Consider the following 12,819-nt stretch of genomic DNA (forward strand, 5'->3'; position numbering starts at 1 on the left):
TTTTCATAAATATTCTAAGATTCTAACAATAAAAGTTCTATTTATTCCAAATTGTGACTGCTCTAATGTGCAGTTGTTTTCTAATTCAGATGATTGAGGAGCTTGGTGGTTCTCTCACTGCTGATGGGAGTACAAGCACTCATGTCATTACAGGAAAAGTGGAAAACTCTAAATTTTTGTATTGCTCTCTTTTTCAGGGTTAGTCTTGCAGCCTTAGACGAACACTCTTCTATGTGTCCTTTTGGCCTTTGAATACCGATAATTATCTTTTGCACAAAAGTTAGCGATTCCATGCACACAAGGCCTTTGCCGTTATTCTTCCATTGCCTCGTAGTTGTGCTTAGGCTGGAATTGTTGTGAACCTTCTAGATCTAAAAGGGTATAGTTTCTTATTCTACTGCCTGTTTACTTTTAGTTAAACATCAAAATCAATTCTTATGTTTGAGTTGCATTGTATCATCTCTTCCTTTTCAGTTGTTTCTATCGTGATGGTGGGTAGTGGTTGTTAAGACAACCATTAGGCTAATTTGGGTTTCAGGCTTACTTTTCCATTTTACGTGTAAAATGGCTCAAGCTCACTAATGAAAGATATTTGTTGGCTAGCTAGTGTTTTTATCCTCGATTTCCTTCTTCCCTAATACATTATGTTATGGAATTTGTTAGATACCTAGATTAGTATAGGGTTGGGTATAAGGGTAATTAGATATTTAGAAAGTTACTAGTAGTTATTGTGTAAGTGTGGTTACTAGTAGTTATTATGTAAGTGTGGTAACTAGGGTGGTTACATGTTATTATAAATGGAGGGAGGGTAAGTGGGAGAATTCTGGGGAGTGATATAAGGCTTGGGTGAGAGTACTCAAGAGGGAGGGTTCCAAGTGCTTTATACTTGGTTTTATCTTGTATTTTCTTATAGTTACATTATAATAAATTCAGATCTTGTTTGTTAGGAAGTATATGTCTCCAATATTATTTAAATACAGTAGAAGAATTAAAAAGGGTAATATTGACCCACACGAGAATATAGGAGAGATTATAGGAGGAGAGAATATCGGAGGAGATCTTTCCCATTAGTTTGTTAGTAAAGCAAAATAAAAGGGAGGAAAGAGGAGGGAGAAAGGGACAAAATATTCCAAAGAAGTAGAGGCTGCGTCTTTCGTGCTTGGGAGAAGTAGAGGTCCAAGTCAAGTTCTTTTATTATTTGTTTTGGTCATTTTCATGGTTTGCGGTTTGTTCTTTGTTGTGATCCTCACTGGAGTGTGCCTTTAGGAAGTAGATGTGAGTGATTTTTATTCTCTATACTATAATTCATTGAGGTAATTCAATAAAGTAAGATACACTTGCCGTATATTTACAGTATCTTAACAATTTGGTATCAGAGCGTTTTTACTTGGGAGAACGATAGAGCAGCACAAAAACGGATCGAAGAGAAGTTGGAGACCTATGATAAGGAAATCTCGGGGATACAAGTGGAGTTACACAAGTTGTTGGCAATTGAAGAAAACTTGTCATGCTTGCCAAAAAGCATCGAAAGACTGGTCATCTAGTTGGAAAAACAAGAACGGTTGCTAAATGCATCGAAGGAATAGCAGAAGGATAATTCGACAATCTCCAGAAGAATGGAAGGATCGTCGAGCAAAGGATCAACGATTGAGAGTATCATCGAAGGTGGAGGTAAGACATTGAAGGAAATCAAGGTAGAAGGTAAAACAAACAAGTTTGAAAGGGATGAAAACTCGAACGATCATAGCAAATTCAAGAAGGTTGAAATGCCTGTGTTCAGTGGCACTGATCTGGATTGTGTTTATTTAGAACGGATTGGAATCTTCAGGTCCATAAATCGATGGATTCCAAGAAGTTGCTGAATCCATAGAAGAATCGAGGAAAACGCGATTGCAACGGGTATACAACGAAGGTGAAGAGGATGGCAAAGAGTGACCAAGAAGAAACTATAGAGGAAGGTCGACGAGGATTACCTGTGAGGCTCGAAATGAAGACTCGAGTGAAGAAAAACTTGTTGCTCAAAGAAACACAAAATGGCTGGTTGCAATGGAGAAAGAAGAAGCCGACAGTTACCGGTCTATAGAGGCTCGAGAAGGTGGTCTGGAATAGGGGTGAATCACGTGACGAGGAAGAAGTTGCTGCACACCTGATGGTGCCAATCACGTGGTAGAAATTTGTAGGAAAGAGGATTAGGACAAAAGGAACAATCTTGGGTTTTACTATTTCAAGTGGGCTTCAACTTACTCTAAATGAGCTTCAACTTATTCTAAATAAAACATTGGGGGCACATCATTTTGTAGATGAAGTGGATGGAGAGTTCCAAAAATAGGAGGGAAGAAAAACGTGTATGTAGGTGGGTCCTAGGAATGAAACCGGCGACAGTATGATTTTGGTCTTGACGCAACACTTTGATTATGGCCTAGCCCACTAGAGATGAAGAGTTTGAAAATTAAACACTTGTTGGTGATATGCAAAGGGTTAACTAAGACAATGTGTTTTGGAAAAGGAAAATTCAAGTACATTGGGCTGCTTTTGGGCTGAAGTCAATGGACCTTATTGGAATCGAGAGTTTTTCAAAGCCGAAGGGGAGGATTTCTTTTTCAACATTGAAGAGCAGAATGTTGGGGATTGTTTGCAATTAAAAAGAGAAAAAAAGAAAAGGGGGCCTTGATCATGTTTGTAAGCTCACCTTGAGGACAAGGTGTTTTGAAGGATCGGGTAATGTTAGATACCTAGATTAGTATAAGGTTAGGGTATAAGGGTAATTAGATATTTAGAAAGTTACTAGTAGTTATTATGTAAGTGTAGTTACATCTTATTATAAATGGAGGGAGGGTAAGTAAGGGGAGAATTCTGGGGAGTGATTTAGGGCTTGGGTGAGAGTACTCAAGAGGGAGGTTCCAAGTGCCTTATACTTGGTTTTATCTTGTATTTTCTTATAGTTCATTATAATAAATTAAGATCTTGTTCTTGTTAGGAAGTATCCTAACAGAATTCCTCTAGAAGGTCTCATGTTAGCGAATGATAATTTGCGTTAAGTGTGTACTTGTAGGAGTTCTTCTCCCGGGCATCTATGGTTGATATTCTTTACCTTTCAATATATCAAAGCCAAGGATTCTTTTGCATTTCTCTATGCTTTTTCTTTACCCATTTATGCTTTTTTCAGTTATATTTGAGAGTAGTATTTCATTTCTTTCATGTGAAATGTTGAACTTCAGTAGTGTGGAGAGTGGAACGTAATATCTTACCTTTTATATTAGTAAACTTGATTTTAAGCAATGTGTTTTTGAAGATTTTATGTTGTAGAATGTTTTTTGTTCTTCAAGCTACTGTTCTTAACTTTATTTTCTCTTGTTAATGTTCTCAATGATTATCGAGCATATGCATTACCATGTGGCTTCAAGCGTGTCAGTGTGCTCTTGCTCATAATTTTTACTATATCTTGTTACTAAAATTGCAAGTTAATTGCAAATTACTCAGAGCTTGGATTTTCTCCTCCAGTTGGTTAAAGGAAAGCTACGGGAAGGCAAATTTGTTGGTAAGTTCGAATGGCTTGCTAGTATCAAAGTGTAATGTATTTTCTTCCACTTATGTTTTTCATCCTACCTAATTTTTGTGATTGATTAATTCCTTATTGATCTGCAGACGAGTTGCCTTACATACTAATGATGATGACTACATATCGAAGTATCGAGCCAGCCTAAAAGCTGCAGGTCTCAGGCAAAAGCATGTCCTGGAGCTTTATTTGAAGGGTATGATGTTTGCATATCAGCTCACGCTCAACCACCACCTAAAACTCTATCCCTGATAGTCAAGTCAGCCGGTGGAAATGTAAGTTCTCTGTTATTGTACAAATCTCGAGTACTAGGTTTGGTTCTCTTTCTTACATATACAACCACTATAATATGGCTATCCTCCCATCTAATGAAGACGTGAAGTTCTCAACAAACAAGTGATAGAACTAAGTCATGCACAGCGGAAAAAGAATCGAATTTCTACTCTAATTGCCACAATTAACATGTAACCATAAACTAATCAAATTAGGGTTTTAGGAAATATTACCTTTGAAGCTTTCAAAAAGTTTGATATCTTCTTACCAATTCAAACCGAGACCACCACTAGTACTCAACTGCTATCCTCTAAACAAAGAACCGGGTTGTGGGACCCAATTTTGGTGTAGAAAGTAATGGAGATAAAAGGGGTTAGAAGGTTTCTTTTTTTTCTTTGGTTGAGATGATGAAAATGATAAAAGAGGCAAAAGTCCTTCAACATTTGAAAACACCTCTATTTATAACCTAATTACATGCAAAAATGCATGTAATTCATTTGTCAAATCTCAACACCTAATGTTCCACTAACAATTAGTGGAACTTAGTGGGCTAGGTGTCTATATCTCATATAGCCACATATCCCACTAAGAGTTAGTGGGATTATCCAACAAAATGTTGGATTTTCCCACTAACTTAGTCCAAGGGTAAAATGGTCATTAGATATTTCTAGTCAAAAGTCAAACTTTGACTTTTCTAAGTCAAAAGTCAATATTTTGACTTTTTACCATTTTGTCCGTCTTGACTAATTCCAACCTCCCGAGCATGAATCCGCATTCATTTTTCCAAAATTCAAATCACATTTGAATATATGGTCGGTCAAAGTTTGACTTTTCAAAGTCAAAAGTCAACATTTTAACTTCTTAGTATGAATCCGCATTCATACTTATAGTATGAAAACATGAAGCTCTTTTTCTATTTAGAAGACCGACGACTATATCACTATACCTGTCGGTTTCTCTTTCTTCTCCCAATTCGAACAATTCGACTTATTTCATCACACTGTTCTAAGTTTAATCCATATGAGCTAGCAGAGGAACCTAATGGACCTATAGATCATGGGCTCCAACGATTCAAGATTAACTAGCTAAACTCTTTTAGACAGAGTTAATCAACATTCGTTAACTAACGGGTCATTCACTAAAGTCCCGTAGTTGCACTCCCCTCACTATAGATATATTTGTGTCCATTTGATAAAACCATAATTGGTAAGTTAATCCTTCACAGGTTGCTCGTAACCTTGGCTGGGTTAAAATACCGTTTTACCCCCAAAAATTACATCTTGCTCCTTAAGTCCCACTAATCCACTATTGAACAATTGGTTTAAGGTTCAACCTATAAACTTAATCCCTCTCGGGCCAATGAGAGGGTGGGGCCCCTTGTTCAAGACTTGGATTCAGTGCTTAAGAGAACAACCTATCTACTAACCCTAAAGCGGGTAGGAGTGAATTCCATCTTGTACCCTATGTTCCCAGCTATCCACCCGATCATACCCTTGAAATTGGAGGCTTATTGGGCCAACGCTGATGAGCTGCCCTCACCTATGCAGATCTAAGGATAATCTCGTGTGAACAAGAGTTCATAGTTAACTCAGGATTAAGACTAAGTTACCGAGGTCATCAATAATTGAGATAGTCAGTTTTAAACAGTAAACGGTGTTATAACGTAAAAAAGACAAATTCATGGTTCAGTCTTATGTAAACACTTTACATAGGATGCCCCCACTTTCATGTCTCTACATGAACGATTAGGATCACCTCGTTTGTACTACAAAGTGGGCCGCATCCATAGTTTCTCTAAATAAGGCGCCCAACCTTTATTTCATATACTATAGACTATTTAGGCTATATACTCGAACTTGATCCACGTTTATGTTTACACATAAAGTTCAAGTTTATTCAAAAATAGCCTTGGAACTTGATTTATTGGATTTAAGATTATAATATTTAATTTCTCAATAACAACTTTATTGAACAGAATATGATTACAAACTACGAGTTTTAGGACAAAAATTCCAACAACAAGCACGTATACGAATTTTAGACATGGGTCAATAAATCATAGACATGGTGACGTGTCATTTTTTTCTAAAAAATATAGGATAGTGCTAGAACACAGTTTTAATATATATAATTTAAAAAGTATGTCTCATATTTATATAGAAATTCAAAGTCAATAAGTTTATGTATTTATATGCTTAAAAATAAGCTTGTCCTTCACTCAAAACTTATTCAAAGCCAAGAGTTTAATATGTGTGTGTGACCAATCTTGACCTTTATTGCATTGGAATACTTGTTGTCTAACACATCTACTGTACTAACTAGTGTTCAACACGTGTTCTCCGAGTGTTCCATACATATTGTTTATTGATACACTAGCCAAACTTGAGTGTATGTGCTTCTTAAGTCTTTAATATTTATGTTTGTTTTGATCCTAGGAATTGAGCATGTAATGTAAAAAGTCTATGCACAAGGGGTCATATGGCCATCTCCGTGTTTCTTTAATTATCAAATTTGTTCAAGTTTTTAATTGTCTCTAGATCGAAATCTGGAGTTATTTTTTTGTGATTTGGTGTACAAATACATACATCCATGTTTATAATTATGATTAGATTGTTTTCTGGTCGCAACATTTTATTGTTTAGCTTGTCTTTGATCTTGAACTTACTATTATGTTGATTTAAATTCCATTTTAGCCTTAGAACTTTCAAAACATCCATTTTAGTCATCGAGCTTCCAAAACGTAGCCAACTAACGGTTTTAGTATTTTGTAAATTATTTTATCAATTAATATTCATTTATCCAATACTCATCGGTCATTTCTGCTATATGTGATTGGAATATATCTCATAGGAAGCATTTTGAAAGTTGGGAAAAGATGGAAAATTTTAGGGACTAGAACAAGAATTTGTTTAATATTTTTTGATAGGGTGAATTCTTGCAATTTCCTTGTAGTATATACATAATTTTTTTCTCTCACTTGGCAATTCATTATGCTTGAAAATTTAGGTGATTCATGAGCTAGATAAAGTAAACAACGTATGGAAGACGATCTTTGTGGCTTGTGAGGAAGACGTGGAGGAAGCCTTGGTGGCCGTAGAAAAAGGGATATGGACTTTCAACGTTGAATGGCTAATGGCATGTATAATGAGACAAGAAGTAGACCTGGAGGCCCCTCAATTTGCTGAGTCCCTATGAGAAACAAGGTCACCCTAACTTTCAGTTTTGAACAAGCAGCAGCCAGCCATTTCGTCCTTGTGTAAATCCACTCTTTTCTCAACTCACTCTAATTTGGTACATAAACAAACTCTGATCGCTCCATCTCTATATTCATCAGTACATAAAAGACGATAAGTTTATTCATGGAGAAAGTTGGATGTAAGTATGTTTTAGGAATGGTCCTTCATTTAGTAACTTTGGGAATTGTAAAAATGAGGTAATGAAGTTCTATCAAGTTGAATGTTCTTGTTTATGTTAGATGAGACTGATTCTTGGATACCAGAATTAACTTGAAGTACGTGTTTGAGTTCCATTGGAGTGATTAGAGAAAAAAATGTTCCTTTAAAAGGGTAATTTTTTTATGTAGACTTTCTTTTATTAAAATTGCTTAAAATACAATTTGAGAGTATTTCAATAGCTTTCAAAGGGTTGTCAAACACTTGTAGTTTTTCTAAAATAACATATTTTCAAAATTAATTACTGTATGTGCATCCTTCTGGAGCATTATACTGATATGTGTTTCTGCGGAACACTAGACTGATTTATGCGTCCTTTGAGGCGTTAGACTGATTATGTGTATCCTACGGGATCACAAGACTGTGACTGTGCAGGGTACCCCAATAGAAAGTTACCAGTTTCTTTTTCCCCTAATGGGACCAATAGCGAGTCTCTTATTGGGTATGTTTATACTCATCCTTTCATGTTTAACTATTTCAGGCAAATGTAACAAAGGAGGTAGACGCGACGGACAAGAAGGAGACGTGATTGCCATAAGGAATGTCCTTCAAATGCTTCCGCTTTATGTTTCTTGTTTTCCTTTGTACATGAGGTTGTTTAAAAATTTTTGTGATGGAACTGAGTTTACGAACTGTTGTTTTGTAAATAGTACTTTTAAAGTTTTGGTTATTGAAACAAGACCCGAACTTAAGTTTGTTTTCTTTGATCGTATGATTTCAAGTGAATTTTACTATATTTTGTGTCAATCAAGGTCTCTTTGTCAAAATTAATGACTTCAACTTAGTTAGAAAAGTTGGGTCGTTTACAACAAATTTTAAGTATTAATGTAAGAATTATGTACTTCATTATAAAGATCGTAGTTTAAAGTTTTTTATGATAGTTTACATGGAATTACCGATCAGTTACCACTATCAATAGAATCAGTTACAAATATTAACACGATCGTGTACCGATAACAAGACGATTGTTTACACTATTCAATACGATCACCAATATGCATATGATCGTGTACCCATGTCAACACGATAATTTATTTTAATCAATATTATCATTTACCGTTGTTAAATGGTCGTTTATCACGGTTAATAGGATCGTTTAATGTATATTATTTCATTGCACGATCGTTTACTTATTCTTGCATTGTGTTTAGTATTATCATTTTGTACATTTTATTCTTTTATTCAGTAATAAATGTATATCTATGTCTATCTATTTCTTTCTATCACAATTAAATACTTAATTTTATTTTATTTATTTTTTTTACAGATTATAATGTCTTTTCCTATTGTTGTTTTTTATGGAGGTCAATGGAATGGATGTAATATTTATGAGAATTACTTAGTTGCTGAAATTTTGGTAGATATCCAAGTCAGCTTTAATTCTCTAATTGATTTAATATGTGAACAGATTCAATTGGATGGATAAGTAGAATTATCTGTTTTACTTGATTTTGGTAAATGCAAGGTCCAACTGTCAGGGTGCCAGTAAAGAAAGACAATGATGTGGCTTGGTATTTATCTTTTGCTAAAGATGCAACTAATATACATCCATTAGTTGCTCATGTAACTGTTGCATTTTTTTTATAGAAGTCTTCTTCTTCTTAGAGAACTACCTGTAGCTACCATGCTTAGTTCAATTAGAGATGTATTGCCAAAAGTGGTTTGATGAAAGAAGTAAAGCTACTTTTACAATGAAGAGTTGTTTGATTTCTTGGGCTGAGAACGTGTTGCATTTAGAATAATAACATGAAAAGTCAAGAATTTATTGGTAAGGTTTTTTTTTTTTCTTTTATATGTTTGTATCTCAGGTAGATATAAATAGACTGTTATTTTTGTCCATCCGATAGAGAAATATAACAATTTATGTGTGCTTGTTTCAGATAGATAGAGATAGATAACTATCAATGTCTATTTGTCTCTATTTGTGCATTTTTTTTTTTTTTAATTTTCTATATTTGTTTTATGTATTAGGTTGATCCAATTAGTATGACTGAATAGAAAGTAATGGATGATACAAAATGATAATGTGATTTATTTATATTGGTTCTAATTTGAAATATTCAAATTTACCTTGGAAATTAGTATAATTAGTATAATATATAGTGATACATTATAATATAAAGTTTATATGTTAATGAAACTTTATTATATAAATTTAATTTTAGATAAAGTTCAAAATTAATTTATGAGAGATAAATATTTGAATGAGTTCAAATACTAATTTAATGTGGATTTGTTTGATATTAAAATTATTAATTATGAGATAAAGTTATATTTGAATATGATTCAAATTTAACTTAAGTTAAATATAAAATATTTAATTTAGTTATTAATTAATTAATAATTTAGTTTAATATTATTTAATTAAATTAATATAAAACTATAAGGTATTGGAGAGATATTCATTCAATAAGATTTAAATGAAATATTAATTAAATATGATTTAATTAATTATTAACTAATTGATTAATGGTTAATTAGTTAGTTGATTTGAAACTTCTATTAATTTAATATTTTTTAAGTTAATAGAATCCTATGATTTTCTCCTACCCCATCTCCTACTCAATGAAAGAAAGATAGTTATAAATATGTAGAAGAAAAACAGCTTTTCTTAACCAAAATAAAATCGATGATTTTCTTTTCTGCAAAATAGATTGTAACGACCTAATTTTTCGAATTAAGCTGAAGTTATTACTTTAAGACTAGATTCGTCCTTTAACCATAAGACTTTATAATTTAAAAAAATATATTTTTTAACAACATTAAAGAGTTTTTATTCTGGCTCTATTTCAAATAAAATTTTGAAAGTGTAAAAGTATCGATAATAAAGAAAGTTCAAGAACATAAAAATCGTTCAATCATGAAACCTAAAACAGTCTCAATTACTAAAGAAAACCAAAAAAAAAAAAAAATATATAAAGTAGAAGCAATTTGAAGGACATTTCCCTATGGCAGTTTCGCGGAAAAAGATTAAACATAAAGGGTGAGTATAAACATACCCAGTAAGAGACCCACTACTGATCCTGTTAGAAGAAAAATAAAATTGTTAACTTCCTATTGGAGGTGCCCTGCACTTTAAAAGTCTTGTGATCATGTAGAAACACAATAATCAGTCCAATGCCCTAAAGGACACAAATATTAGTCTAGTGCTCTTCAGAAAGCACATGTAAGTCTAGTGCTTTCGAAGAATGCACATGTCAGTCTATTGCTCTCGAAGAATGCACATGTCATTCTAGTGCTCTCGAAGAATGCACAACAGGTGGTGATCCCGTAGGACACCTGCAAGGCACACTACCCAATCGACAAAGCTAACAATTTTCCCTTAGTCCGTTATAAACATTTAATCAATCCATTCCTAGTATAGACCATACTCCATCATATCATCAAACCATCTTAACACACTTACGTTCAATCTATTCAATCTATCACAAAATAAGTTGATACTATAACAACACACCAGACAGTCAAGATATATATATATACATAACACCTTTCTCAGTTTACAAATACATTATCCATCGTATCTACTTCTATACCAGTCTGGCATAATATACATGTAACGACCCAACTTTTCTAGTAAGTCGAAGTCATTAATTTCAAATAAAGACCTGAGTTTACTCAAAATCTCAATCTCAAACAATTTCAAAGTCTCAAGAAAACAAAAATTTATATCTGGGCCCTGTTTAAAATAACCAACACTTTGAAGAAAAATTACTAATTTGTGAGTACAGTTCAACTATAAAATTTTCTAAACAATCTCAAGAACTAAAACAAACACGTGAAACAAAACATTTAGCATAAGCAATTTAAAATAACCCCTATGGCAATCACGCTTCCTTCCTGCCCCTCGCCGATTTGCCGTCTTTATTACCTTTGCCTGAAAATTAAATAAGGAGGGTGAGTATAAAAATACCCAGTAAGAGACCCTCTACTAGTCCCGTCAGGGGAAAATAAATTGTTAACATTCTATTGGGACACCCTGTACAGTCGCAGTCTTGTGATCCCGTAGGATGCACATTCAGTCTAACGCCCTAAGGGACGTACATTTCAGTCTAGTGTTTCTGCAGAAACACATATCAGTCTAATGCTCGAAGGTGCAGAATAATTGGTGATCCCGTGGGACACCTACAAGGCACACATCCCAATAAAAGCTAACAATTTTTCCCCTCAGTCCATTCTAAACATCTTAACAGTCATTCACAAATCAGTTAAACATTCTCATCACGTAAACTCCTTATTTAACCTCAACCAGTCGTCTTACTCTAATTTAGCCCAAGGTCAGTAAAAAGCATATCATTACATCAGTTAACAAGCTAAACAATCATAACCTCCTCCTCAGTCACCAAGGGCACAACCACGACGTTTCTTCCGTTCACAAGCACACAACATAACAGTAGATATTATAATTCAGTCTAGACAACAATCAATCTACTAATCAAATCCACACTTTATATAAGCAACATCTACGAGATTCAGTCGTTTCCACATCCTTATCCTTGTACACATACATAACCAGACAGTCACAACATATACTCAACCACAGTCCACATCAACCCATGCACATATATGTATTAATTTCTCCCAGTCAAACACAGCAAACATTAAACTTTAAGTCAATGTCCAAACATACATCATAACAGTCATCTCTACTCAGTTCAAATAATATAATACGGTCCATACAGTCAATACATCTTAATTAGTCATTATATCTTAATTTTGTTGTTGAGTCCAGTAGAAAATCCCTTACCTCAAGGTTGCTCAATTTCTTAAACAAACTATATCCCACGAAAGATACGAAGTATTGGCGAGCCAAACTCCAAAATTCACAATTTCGGTTATGAACACGAGGGACCCAATGTCACTTCCAACACCTTCAAGAACAGTATTAACCAAACGTTTCATTTGATATTTTATCTTAACAATCCATCAAACAGAAACTATCAATTTTACTTATAAGAGAACTCACAACAAAAACGGCGGCAGCGACGATCGAACCTAACAAAAAGATCGTACAAACAGATTAGAGTGTACGTCGTTGTGAATTGCGGCTGGAAGAAGAACACGCTGCTGGAAGAAGAGGAAACGCGCGGCTGGAAGGAGACGTGCGCGCTGCCTCAAAATCGATCGACGATCTGACGCGGCGACCGGGCTTCACGAACGGAGAGGAAAGGAATGGGCGGCGGCTGGGCTTGGCTTCGACGGAGACAGAGGCGATTAGGAGGGGCACGGCGACGCAGATCTGGACGACAACTGCAAGGCGACGCGTACGGCTTGCTTCGCGAACAGAGATGGTGACCGACGGTTGCAGCGGCGGCTGGGTATGGTAGAAAAGAAAGAGAAATGGAAGAAGAATAGGGGCGGCGGCCGTGGATCGGAGAAGAAAAGAAGGAGGAGAGCGATGGTGGTCGGTTGGAGGGTGCGGCTGGAGGTAGGGCACGGTGAAGGAGAAAATAGAAAAAGAAAATGAAGGGGAAAGGGGGTTGCGCGGGAGGAAGAAGAAAGGAAAATTTTTCTTCTTTTCTTTTATTTAAATTAAAT

The 12,819-nt window shown here is 34.8% G+C and overlaps 2 long non-coding RNA genes across 2 annotated transcripts; one reads left to right on the forward strand and one right to left on the reverse strand.

Annotated features, from left to right (window-relative positions):
* The first annotated feature begins 3,719 nt into the window (after nucleotides 1-3,719).
* On the forward strand, nucleotides 3,720-7,356 carry LOC116405466. The gene is made up of 2 exons (XR_004218601.1): nucleotides 3,720-3,831; nucleotides 6,836-7,356. It is a non-coding gene; the product is annotated as an uncharacterized LOC116405466 (long non-coding RNA).
* A 4,455-nt stretch (nucleotides 7,357-11,811) lies between these two features.
* Nucleotides 11,812-12,291, reverse strand: LOC116405465. The gene is made up of 2 exons (XR_004218600.1): nucleotides 12,248-12,291; nucleotides 11,812-12,152 (listed from the first exon to the last, which is right to left on the reverse strand). It is a non-coding gene; the product is annotated as an uncharacterized LOC116405465 (long non-coding RNA).
* Nucleotides 12,292-12,819: the final 528 nt, after the last annotated feature.

The sequence above is a fragment of the Cucumis sativus genome, unplaced genomic scaffold (genome assembly GCF_000004075.3).
Source record: "Cucumis sativus cultivar 9930 unplaced genomic scaffold, Cucumber_9930_V3 scaffold107, whole genome shotgun sequence".
In the NCBI taxonomy this organism is placed as follows: domain Eukaryota; kingdom Viridiplantae; phylum Streptophyta; class Magnoliopsida; order Cucurbitales; family Cucurbitaceae; genus Cucumis; species Cucumis sativus.